Consider the following 13153-nt stretch of genomic DNA (forward strand, 5'->3'; position numbering starts at 1 on the left):
AAGTTCAGGGAGAGAGGAGATGTGTAGGAAGGGCACCAATACAGAGGGCAGTCCAGGACAGACTCAAGGGAGAGAGTGCTATTCAGGCTGAGGGTCAAAAGACGAGTTAACCAGGTAAGGGGGAGGATGTATACATTTCAGGCACAAAAAATAGTATTTCTGAAGGTCTTCCTTCTAATTCCAACTCATCTGTTGGAGGAAGTGAAAAATATTCAGCATGGCTGGAGTATAGAGTTCTGGGTGAGGGGTCTGCGGTGGGGATGCGGGAACGAGAGAGACAAAGCATGAGGCAGGCGTAGCTCAGATCCAGTGGGCTGGAGGTCCTCCGTCTGCCTGCCCGGCACAATCACCAGAGCCTGGGCCTCACTCCCAGGGACTCAGAGGCTTTTCTGGTTCTCTTCCTGCACTGATTGTGTCTGCATTGTTCTCTTCTCCAGCTCTCCTTCGCTTTCACCCTCTTCAAATCTCTCCCTTACAGAATCTGCCCCATCCTGTGAGGACAGGGAGTTCATCCGGGGAGTGACCAGGACCACTGGGGTGGGTCAGTGCTGGAAGGAGCCGCACTGGGAGCTGGACAGATGGACACTGTCCTGGGAACTGATGGTTACAGGTAAGAAGAGTCAGCTGAGGCAGGTGGCCGATCAGGAGGGTTCCACAAGGGTGGGGGTCATAAAGAGGACAGGTAAAAACACTTATAGGAGGGCAACGTAGAGCCGGCGAGAGGAGGAAATGCAGACAGGCAGCCTGTCAGCCATGGGCAGGAGGGCTGGCCACGGGACCCTGGCCCAGTGAGGGACCTTCTCACTAGATCTGGGGTCTGGGTGCAGGCATCGCAGGCATGATTCGCATTGGGTGAAAGGGCACAGTAGCAAGTGTGACTCGTGTTGAGTCATCTGAACTGTGGAACCTAGGGTACTCTAAACTTCTCCAGGCTCAGGACAGCCAGGGAGCATAACCTGGCCCTGCTCTGGGTGAGGAGGAATCTTGGTCAGGGAGTCAAGTAGGGCATTAATCTCTGTGCTCTCAGCTCTCACCTCTGTATGGATGCTGCCACCTGGACCTCTCTCTGGCCTGTACTTTATTCTTCTCTATGCCTAGATAGCTCTTCCTCTTGCTCCAGCTCTCAGCCTAAAGTTCACTTCCTCATAGAAGCCATTTCCGGCTCCTTAATGAGGCTGAGAACTCTTGTAACGGGTCCTCCTGCCTCTGGGAGTTTCCTGCCTGACCCTCAGCACGTCTGCAGGATGATTTGGGCGTCACTTACTGCCTGTCCTCTCTGCAGGCGGGGCGCTCCATGAGGCTAGAGCTCTGTCGGCTTTGCTCACCATTATATTTCCACTGCATGGGACAATGTGGCACCCAGCAGGAGCACACCAGTATCTGCTGAAAGAATGAATAAATGAATATTTCCACATCCTGCAGGACTTCTGTTAGATTTCTATGACCGCCATTTCCACAGACACAAAAACAACTGTCCTTCTTTCTCATTCTGTGTGTGCTTTTTATATCCAGACTCTTGATCTCCATCGAAATAAGAAGGGTCGCGGATATGAAGCAACCTATGTGCGAATCCTTCAAAAACAGATCCGCCTTCCTCATTGCACCTGGGGAGGGTCATATTGCAAACATCAACTGCCCTTTGAAAACGGTCTGCTGAGCGAGCCAGGAAGAAAGGGGCCATCAGCCCTGCTCTGTGCGAACCCCCTTTCGGCACACACCCGCTGCCTGTTGCCTGACATTCTGACAGCCACGCAGTGCCCAGGTGGAGGTGATGCTAATGATCCCGGTGCCCCTCGCGATTACATTTTTGAAAAGTGATCTCCTTCATAAGGCAGCAAAGTGCGTCAAGATGAATGCCGCATTCAGGCCAGTGCACGGAGCATTGATAGCTCTGTGAGAGCTCTTTGTTTCTCTCTGGCATGTGGATGCACAGGCTTTGATGTTAGAATTTTGGCTCATTAATAACTAATTTACATTTCCCAGACAGCAAATTGTGATCTGACACAAATTTATAAAAGAACTCCAAATGGTGAAACTCTCTTATACAATGAGTCCTTTGTGGGCTTTTTTTTTCCCTTCCTAACTTAAGGAGTTTGTGATTAAAATTTTAATGCAATCATTGAAATCTCATGGGCTACTTAAAAATAAAACACCATCTTATTTCCTTCCTCTCAGAGATCATGACAACTGGCTGCTCCTCTGTGGGTGTTTTAAGTGCTACAATTGCTTTTTCATCTGCTCTGAGTTGCAGATAAAGTAGGATGTCCTCAGTGAACCAGAGGAAAGGCACAGTGGAAGGAACTGGAAGTGGTAGCAGAAGGCGGTGGTGCCGCGTTCCTCGGCTTCCTGATGTTTCCGTGCAGTTTCAAGGATGGCAGATTTTCCAAGGGATTTTCTCCCTGGTCTCCAGAGCTCGAGGGGGTGATTCCCACTGCTGCAGATACCTCAAACACTGAATAGTTCATTTTGGAAACACGGAAGGGCTGATCAGAGCTATCAAGATAAGGAATTGTGGATATATTTGTTCCTCTTGCCTACATCTTGGAGGATAAGATGTCTCACGGAAAACACGGTGGTTTTCCTGGATTTTACCCCATGTTTCTTTGGGAGAATATGGAGGTCAAGGGGAGTTGCAAAAGAGCTCTTGGGAGGCAAATCTTGGTGCATCTTGGTTCCTTCCCTCCTCCCATTCGTCTTTGCCAAAGGCTTTGTCATCTTGTGCGTTGATGATTCATGGCTTAGTGGGAGAGACTGGGCAGGACGTCTTTCCCCATGTTGGAGGAAGAAACTGCCATCCAGTCACCTGAAAACACGTTTTCTGGACCACAAAGGGAGGTCTGTGCCTCGGGGAGGTGAGGAGATAGACCTGAGAAGTGGACCAGAGAGCTGGTCCTGTGCAGGGCAGCAGGGTGGGACCAGGGGACCAAGACCCTGGTAGCTTGGCCAATTGCATCACTTCTGGCAAGAAGCTCTGTCTATTGAGCTACTCTTTGCTGGAGAAAGAGTTTAGGGAACAGCCATGGTCTTGTTGTGTGGAATGGAAACATATCCAGCATGAAAAGACTTTGAAACTGGCACCACTTGAGGTCAGATTTTAAATGGTCACACAGCATGAGCCAAATTGACTCCACGCAGAGAAGCAACAAGCCGCCCCAGTTCCCTATATTATTTTAATAACAGAAAGAATGTATTAGGAATTCCAGGCAAGACCTCCACCTGGACACAGTCCCAGATTCTAACTCATCTGTTCATGCCTTTTCAAATGAGCCTTTTACAAAGAGGCTCTTTTTCTCTCCAACCTCTTCCCGACAATTAAGGAATCTGAGACTTCCCCCTCCCAGCTTTGGTTGTAGGAAGCAAGAAACCCGAGAACTCTGCTCTGAGCAGGGTGGCTCCGTGGAAAGTTGCTAAGAAAACTGCAGTGCTGGTTGGGGTGGCCTTTCGTGCAGATAAAAAGGCCTCTCCCAGGATGTGTCATGAGGCCCACCTCCTGGCCCCTTTCCCTCACTTGGACATCATGGTGCATGGAACAGAGAGGAGACTGAGTTCAGTGGTTGTTCTTGCAAGGGTCTTTGAGTGACAGCTATGAAATGGACGTTACCAGGTTCGGGGTCCATCCGCTCTACTGATGTGACAGGAGGATTCCCGTAGTGCCTGCAGGCCACTCTGAGCACCACGAGGGAGGAAGGAAAGCTTTGTCTGTGTCCTGACAATAAGTAGGGTCTTTCTTAGCACTAGACCATTCCTGACATTTAAAAAAGAATGCTGCTGTCACGTTTGTTAATTTACCCTCTTGGATCCCGCACAGCTCATATAATACTGACTATTTTTCTAAGTCACTGATACCAGATTGGATTTTCTTTGAAGGCAGTCAGTTCTGTTCCCAGCCATAGAGAGACCAAAAAAGAAACAATCTTTTCATTTCTGTAAACACAATAGATTCTCCTGGCTGTGCTGTACTCGACTTTTTTAATCTGTAGGTAGTCTTTGGCGTCTGTTTAGGGTTGAATCCTGGTTCCACCATTTGCCGCTGGTGAGCATGGATTTGTTACTTATCTTCCTGAGCTATCTTTTTCTCATCTGTACAAAGCAGATGATAATAGTTGTTAAGTAGATTAAATGCAAAGTTCTTAGCACGTGGCCTGGCACATGGTAAGCGCTCAAAGGGAGCTGTTGATATAATTATGAGGCTTATCACGGAATTAGGCATAAGAAGCCTCTAGAAACGGCGTCCTGCAAAGTGATGAAACCGGAACACTCTGAGCTGCTCCCCTGATGGCCACTTCTGGGGAGGTGTTGCCACAGTTAAGGCATCCAGATTTCTGGGCAATTAGGGAGCCGTGTTAGGCTCAGAGGCCAAAGGAAGTGGCTCTTTCTGACAGAGGTATTTATGGCAAACCCCACGGCCCTCACTCTCATAGGGGAGAACCCAATCTCCTGGGCAAACCAGGGTATGGAGGATAAATTCTTTGAAAGGAAGGACCTCATATGTTTTTTCACACTGTTTTATCCCAAGTACGAGCTGGCATTTTGGGGGCGCTCGATGAATATCTGTGGAAGGAAGTAATGGAAGGGGTAGAGAGTGGAGGGCTATGAGGCTATTCTTGGGTCAAACTGCAGCTTCCCTTCTGCTGAGCACATTGGAGGGAAGAAGAGGTCCAAGTCAGTGGATACTGACTTGGTTCTTAGGGACTTCACCTCAGGCAATTGCACAGATACGGACTAAGATCTCTCTGTAATTATTCATAGAAGCAGAGGTCTTAGAGCAGAGATTTCTCAGGATACAGAGAAATAAGAAGTGAGTCCTGGAGAGAACGATATCTTGGCTATACTGTGTAAAGGTTTTTACCGGTTTCTTAGGGACAGAAAATTTAGGATCAGGTTCCATCGTCTAGGAATATCTAATAAAATAATGCACAATCCTTATTATAGAGCACGAGCCCGTCACTCCTTAGGACATCTTATTGTCAATTTCATAAGCTCTTCAGTTAAAGACTCCCTTCAGGTACTGATTATTAGAACCAGGATGCTGATGCTCAGGTTGGTCAAAACTAGGTGTATGAAAAAATTTAATCCTGGGGCCAGCCCCGTGACCTAGTGGTTAAAGTTCCGTGTGCTCCACTTCAGTGGCCTGGGTTCAAGGGTTCAGATCCAGGATATGGACCTACTCCACTCACCAGCCATGCTGCAAAGGCATTCTGCATATAAAAAATAAAGGAGGATTGGCACAGATGTTAGCTCAGGGCTAATCTTCTTCAAGCAAAAAAAAAAAAAACAAACAAAAAAGAAGATTGGGAATGGATTTTAGCTCAGAGAGAATCTTCCTCACCTCCTCACCAAAAATAAAACAAATAAATAAAAATAAATAAATAAATAATTTAATGCTGCTTGGGTGTGACACATGGTACAGAGGCATATATCAACACTCAGTAGTAAAAACTGTGTGTTATATCTTTGGCTTTGTTAATCCATATTCACAACTCTGCTTTCATTTTGTCTTCACGTTATTCACAAGAGGTTAACAGGCCAGGTAGGGTGGCTAGTAATGTCCCGATTTTATAGACGAGGATCTCTGGTTCAAGTTTACCATCTCTGAAGGGGTGGATTCAGAGCTTACATGGAACAAGCATGCACATTCCCCAAATGCAGGGCTCTTTATCTGCATCCCACTAAATCAGGGTTTCAACTGTACAGACTGCAGACTTGGAACCTTAGTCATGTCATGGGTCACATCTCTGTCTTCTAGACTGGGAAGGTGGCCTGGTGGGATGCGTGATTGCTGTCATAAGGAAGGATTCAGGCTGGGACTGTAGTACAACTGGTGCAAATTAAGACGAGGAGGGAGGGAAGAACTCCTAAACTGTCTGTGCATACTTGTCTTTTGCTTAACAAGCTATCTCAGCTTCTAGAAGAACTTGGACCCTGGGGGCGGGTTTTGGAATGGTTTCTATGAATAGCTGTGCCTTGTCCAGTCTGTCTGCACAGCCAGATCCAAAGAACCTGGGAATGAGATGTTGGCAGGGACATTGGTAGAGACTACAGTCATCACATTCTTTGACTTTCATCAAATGACTGGCCTGTCCAGACAGAGAGATGCCTTGCTGTCTAGGCCATTTGATCAGTCCTGGAAGGGCGTGGCTGTCTGAGAGTCAGCACAAAGCTGTTGGTGACTTATTCTCCCAGCGGCTCTGGTTGGTATCATGAGTCAACTGACAGTTAAGGATCCAGGTCTTGTGGCTTCCAAGATGCTTATGGTTGGTTTAAATCTGGATTGGATGGAGCTGGGAGGAGAATTCTTGCACGAGCTCTCTGTGAATGTAGAGCATGGGTGGATTGGGGCGAGATGGACAGGTCAAGATTTATCTCACGGTTCAGATTGCTGTCTCACGGTGACTGGAAGCTGTTTTTATTCACGTGTAAACTCCTTCACTTTCGATGTGATAGATATTTGAATCTTCTTTTACCATCAATCTTGCACTGCCTTTGGGTGAGGGCACCAAAAGCCAGCCCGATACTCTGCCCAGCCCCTGGGAGAACTGACTGCAGCAGCCAGGAGCCCAGAGGCCAGCCGACTGCCTGTTCTCATACCATCATGCCCATCTGTGACTTGAAGTAGGGTTCCCTTCACAATTGTCCACTTACTTTCCTCCCCCCTTCTTTCTCTGATGTGAAATTCAGAAGATGGATGGTTATGTCACCCTTTGATTTGGCATCTTTGAAACAAATGTGCTTAGGTATCAAATAAATATAGCAGTTTATAATTTGTGGTAGATTTGACCCATTAGACGAAGGCTTTTTTTTTAAACAATGAGGGCACGTTCCTGAATCCCGGAAGCTTTAAGCGAGAGCTCTGGGATCCTCCTTTGTCACTTTCTGCCTGGGGCTGTGGCTCAGTCATGTGAACTTAGGAAGGTAGGAACAGCGGCTTCTCTGTGGCCTCCCGAGGGGGTTTGGGAAGGCCACTCTGCTGTTGTCTTCTTACTGCACTTATCAAGGTATCACCTTGTTTCAGAAACCAGATTTCTTGGGAAATTTCAAAGTTATTTATGATGATTCCCAGAAAGATGTACTACTTCTCCATGCAACTATTCTGACAGATTTTATTGAGCATCTCTGAACAATAGGCAGAGAAGAACAGATTGATGTAATAGAAAAATGCCTAGTTGGGAGCCACAGGCTCCTGATTTGGAAGACAACACGGTGTGGTAGGAAGAACATGTGTTCTGGAGCCAGATACGCCGAGGAGTAAATCTTAGCTTTCCAGTTATGTGACTTAGCAAGCTTCTGTTTTCTTGTCTGTCAAATGAACCTATTGACAGCTACCTCATAGATGGTTGTGGGTAGTAAATGGGGTAATATATATGCTGATGCTACCAAGATTAGTATCTCCAGTATCTCTAGTCTACACTTGTCTCCTGAATTTCAGACCCATATCTCCACCTGGATGCCCATCCATACTTTGTACCCAGCATGTCCCAGTCTGAACTCATCCTTTCTCTCCCTTGCCCTCCAGACCAAACTACCCGCCTCCTGCTACATATTCATTCCAGTGAAGGGCTTCATTCTCCATTGCCCACGTCAGACACTCTCAAGTCTTCTCTCTCCTTCAATCTGGAAAATTCCGTCAGTCACCAAATCCTGCTAATTCTGCCTCTCCTGTATTATACATCCCCCTCACCTAAGGCCACTCTTAATCCAGTTCCTCATCATTTCTTGTCTGCGTTACTGCCACACTTACCACCAGAGTGAATTACCTGGTGTCACACATCTATTTAAAAGTGTCACCATTTCCTTCATGAGCTTCAAGGGGAAGTTTAATTTCCTTGACCTGGGAAAACATGCTCTCTGTGAGCTGTGTTCCTCCATTCTCTGTAGCTCCACCCCTTACCACTTCCGTGTTCTCACCTTAAGCTGACGCCAAACTGAAGTACTTCGTGTTCTGCAGGAGTGCCAAGCTCTCTCTGACTTCCCTCCGGGATTATCTGTTCTCTTTGCTTGAAATGCTTTTGCACTTTCTATGTATCTGACTAACTCCTAACCACCATTCAAGAGTCAGTTCAAGTGTCACTTCCTCTTGGAAAATGTTCTTGAACCTGGCTGAGTTAGATTACTCCTTTCTGTACCACTATTTCATCTATTTATGCATTTATGGTCATTGATTTTTCTGGTGTGTCTTCCCTTGAGGGCGGGGACTATCACACGTTCAGTTGGCAATATCAGACCCTGCACAATGCTCAGCATTGGTGGACGTTAAGTACATATTTACGGAATGAATGACTGAAGGGTATCGAAAGTGACTACTACAGAGCCTGAATTATGGGAGGGGCTCAGAAAAAGGACCGTCTCTCTAATTTTGCCACTAAATAGTTAGTTGACTTGTAGCTATTGATTAAACAGCCTATCACCTCTCTGGGCTTCACGTTTTTCATGAGAAAATAAAATTCATAGATAATTTAACATACATACACATGCACATATATATGTATATAAAATTTCAAAAATAAATATAGTGTAAATCTGTAATAGTAAGGAATAAATGGAAAGTAATCTATAATAAAGTTTGGTGTGTTCCATAAGTAAATGTACAACTACCCTAAAGGGCATAATGAAGGGTTCCGATGCTTGCACCTGCTTATAATGAATAAATCTGGTTTTAAGAGTAGTAAGAGCGAATTATGCAAACACTTTTGCTTTAAATTTTTCATTTTGGAATAAAGGCTAAATAAAAATATTTGTAAGTTAAAGTGAGATAACTGTGAATGGGCTAGCTGAAGATGCAGACTGATAAAGAGATTTTGTATTGGTGACTGACACACACCTAATACCACAAGTGGCAATGCTATTGGTGACATAATTTTCTAAATGAATGTCCAAAATGGTAGACGACTCTTGGTAAAGTTCCAAGCAAAGCATCACAATTGTCTTTTGATTTTTAATGTACTTACATTCCTGGAAAATTCAGTATGTACCAGAATAGTGCAAAAACAAAAAGTGTTTCTATGTAAAACGGAGTTAGGCACTGGGCTCAGTTAATTATACACAGGTTTTCCACCTGCATGACTGTCCAGTGGAGAGTTAGAAAGTCACACAGGATGAAGCACAATTTTCCGTGGTGTGCGGCTATCCCACACACTGCAGGATGTCCAGCATTCCTGGGCCTTACACACTAAAGGGTAATGGTGCCCACTGCATCAATGAGACATAAAAAAATACCTGCTTACACAAATTTCTAAAATACCTTCTAAGTGTCTTGTAGGGAACTGGATGAGCCTCAATGCACTGTGCAGCAATGAAACATTCTCTGTCTGCATATTGCTTCTCAATGGAAAAAAATGCACTTCATTTGTCTAAAGCTAATCATTGTAAAGTGAATTTATCTCCTATAATTAAAGATTTGCAGCATTAGGAGAAAAGTCACTAACTTTCAGCTATGAAGGAATTAGATGCTAAGTGACTATATAAATAAAAGCAATTTTATCATCGTTGGGATTTGGGCTGGGTTTTTCTGATTGTTACTTGCTTTCATGCATCATTTTTCTTATTTTCACCCACTATCTTTTCTAACCTTAAAGATATTCTCCTTGCTTAGGAGGTGTCCTGCTTCCTAAATTGAGAAATTTCCAAAATTGAGAAATTTGCCCTCATTCTCCTGCCTTTTTTTTTTTTTTATTTTTGCTAAGGAAGATTTACCCTGAGCTAACATCTGTTGCCAGTCTTCCTCTGTTTTGTATGAGGGTCACTGCCACAGCATGGCCATTGACAAGTGGTGTAGGTCCATGCCCAGGAACGGAGCCAGGCCCACTGAAGTGGAGCACACCGAACTTAACCACTAGGTCACAGGTGCTGGCCCTCTTCTGCATTCTTGATCTTTATAATTGCAATATCATCTGACACCAGGTAAGTTAGAATTGCTTGGTGATCATTGGTTGCTTGACCCCACTACTGTATCATGAACTCACTTCTGATTTAATTCTTATCCAACTCAGCTGAGATTATTTTTTCAAGTCTGTTGCCACTATTAGCGAGAACTTCGTTACCAAATTTATTGTCTACCTTAAAAGCAGAGGCCGTATGTTATTCATCTTCGTATCTCCTGATCCTATCTCAGTAATCAGCTACTAGTAGGTGCTCAAGAAACACTGGTTGAGTGATTGAATGGATGGAACACGTCATGTGCTTTAGCCTGCAAATCTCATAAACACAAGATTTGAAGTTGCACAAAACAAATCAATGTTCTAATTCATCATTTTTGAAATCTGTAACATTGAATTTATTTAAAAGGAGCATAAATGTTTCCTTCTAAATTGACTTCCCCTTTCTATTGATGGTACCATCATTCTACCAAGCTCTCCAACAGAAATCTTCTTTGACTCTTTACAGTTCATTACATGTCATATCAACCAGCCATCAAGCTTTGGTTTACAAAGTCTCTCAGATCTGTCCCCATTCCACTTGTACTCAGATAATTCTGTCATCATATCACGCTTGAATTCCAGCTAAAACTCTGATTGGGGTTCTTATCTCTGACCTCTCTCCTTCCAAAACTACTTTCGCCATAAGGTTGGTGTGCACAGGAAACTAGTGTGGCTCTCTCCTACCAGAGTCCAGCTCAACCTCTTAGACCCAGCTCTTCCCAGATGCTCCCACAGTTGAGTTGGACACCCTCATTGTTACCACTCCCCCTACCTCCCTGCCAGCACGTGCTATCTGGCAGTTGGGCTCATTTCTTTACTGGTCACCATATACCTTCTTGCTTTTGTGACTTTCCTCTTTCCCCTCTGCCACCTGGAAATCTTCTTTGCTTCCTATCTACATCTGCTGCTTCTATCCTTCTGCAAAGTTTAATTCCTCCCCCAAGGACTCTGGAAAGCGTTTTTTGAGACTCTAGCATCCTATTCTGGTATCCCACATGCAGCCTCTGTTATGTAAGTGAGCGCTTTATTATTCACTGCAACTCTTGGCTTGCTTCTCATACTGGCTTCCTTGTAAGACTCTGAGCCTCTTCTCAGGGACTGGTGTTCATTCTTTTTGTAAATGACACCAAGCTTACCATGATGCTGGGACTATAAAGAGTGCCCCACAAATAAGTTGAATATGGTTGTAGTTTGGTTGCTTAGAGCAGGGCTCAGCAAACTTTTTCTCTAAAGGGCCAGATATTAAATATTTTAGGCTCGTGGACCTTATGTTCTCTGTCATAAGTAGTCAACCCTGCTGTTGTAGTGTGAAAGCAGATGTAGGCACCGTGTAAACAAATGAGTGTGACTGTATTCCAATAAAACTTTATTTACAAGAATCGATTTGGCCAGGAGGATGTTTCCTGACCCCTGGATTATGGTATGGTTTTAATGAGGCCCATATCAAGACCCACTTTGGGTCTTTGTTGGTAAACTTAACTGCAGTTCTAAAATTTCTAATCTTGGCCAACAGCCTTAAAAGAGAGGGCAATGTCACTGTTGGAGAGCTAATCAAAGCAGAGGGGTACTCTGTCTGGCCATGTGTCACACAACTCCGGAACAGCCACCGACACAGCCCTCTTGAAAAACAAGGTCTTTCTAGGGCAGATGAGTCCTGTCATCTTCCCATTGGTAGGAAAGAAAACTATCATTTTTTGAGTATCTGTCAAGGGCCTGGTATTTTATATGTTGTCTATAGTTTCACTAAGTACAATTATCCTCTGAGGTATGAGTGTTATCATTTCCACTTTTCAAATGAAAAGACTGAGGCACAGGAAATTAAATAATTTCTGCAGGATCGCAGACGGAATGTGGTGGACCCTGCATTGGTCTTTCTGAGACCAAAGTTTGTGTCCTTTGACTCCACCATCACAGAGTTATTACCATAATAACTCTGGTGCTGATGCATGAAAACCAAATGAACTATCATGTTCCTGGCAAGGCAAACTGATGTAGCAAGTTAGTATTTATGGTCTTATGGTCCTAGCTTAATTTCTGCTGTCAATTTTGTTAATTTTTACAGTTCCTTCTTTTATAGTCATTAGAGGCCACTGGTGAAGAACACGGTTGCATTGTCAGGTATATCTAAACCTCAGAGATCTTTCTTTGGAAAGAATCACCCCTAGACCTACCGTTATTTTTACACAGTAGTAATTGTAATACAATTGTGGTCTCAGTTAAGCTAAAAGGAAATTTAAATGGGAGCTGAAATAATAATTTTTCTCATTTTTCCTGTTGTAGTGTTCATCTCTGTTGTGGTAAATCAATATGAACCTTACTGGATTTTTAAAAACTGGCCGTCTCTTTTTCACACTTACAGTCATCCTCAGGCTAAAGCCAATGGGTAAGGGAAGATGTTAAAGAAGACTATGGAAATAATTCAAAATCCCCTTATACCCAGATCGTATTACTAAGGCTAGAGGGAAGTAGAAATTAGAAGGAACAAAACGTATTCATTTTAGGATTTTTTAAAATGTATTGATTTGCTTGTTGAATAAAGTGCAATTTTTTTTTTTGGCAGGGAAAGATTCGCCCTGAGCTAACATTTGTTGCCAATCTTCCTCTCTCTCTCTCTTTTTTTCTCCCCAAAGCCCCAGTGCACGGTTGTATATCCTACTATAAGTCCTTCCAGTTCTTCTATGTGAGCCGCCACCACAGCATGGCAACTGACAGATGAGTTGTGTGGTTCTGCAACTGGGAAACAAACCCGGGCCCCAGAAACGGTGAAAGCACTAAACTTTAGCCATTAGACCATCAGGGCTGGGCTTCATTTAGGATTTTTAAGCTTGAGTCTCCTTAGGCCAACTAATTGTATTTGCCATTTATTCTGTCTTCTTACCAAACCATTCTATAAGTTCAGATCTTTCCTTGCTTTCTTGCTTCTTTCCTCTCTCTTTTTTCTCCTTTTCTTCTTCCCTTTCCTCCCCCATCCCTCCTTCTCTTCCTTCCTTCTTCTCTCCCTCTATCTGTCTGCCTAGCTATCTCTATGCCTGTTCATCCATCACTCTATTCACCTATCTCTCTATCATTTATCTACGTATCGAACCTCTGGGTTTTAACAGTATTCTATGGGCTGTAGCCTGTGGTGCGAGTCTGTCTTGTCTGTGTTGTGTTTTTCTCATTAGTCTTTAACATATACCTGTGTCCCCAAATAGTCATAGAGATTGTGCTAGATCGAAGAACAGAAGTATAGGGATGAC

The sequence above is a fragment of the Equus caballus genome, chromosome 17, assembly GCF_041296265.1.
Source record: "Equus caballus isolate H_3958 breed thoroughbred chromosome 17, TB-T2T, whole genome shotgun sequence".
In the NCBI taxonomy this organism is placed as follows: domain Eukaryota; kingdom Metazoa; phylum Chordata; class Mammalia; order Perissodactyla; family Equidae; genus Equus; species Equus caballus.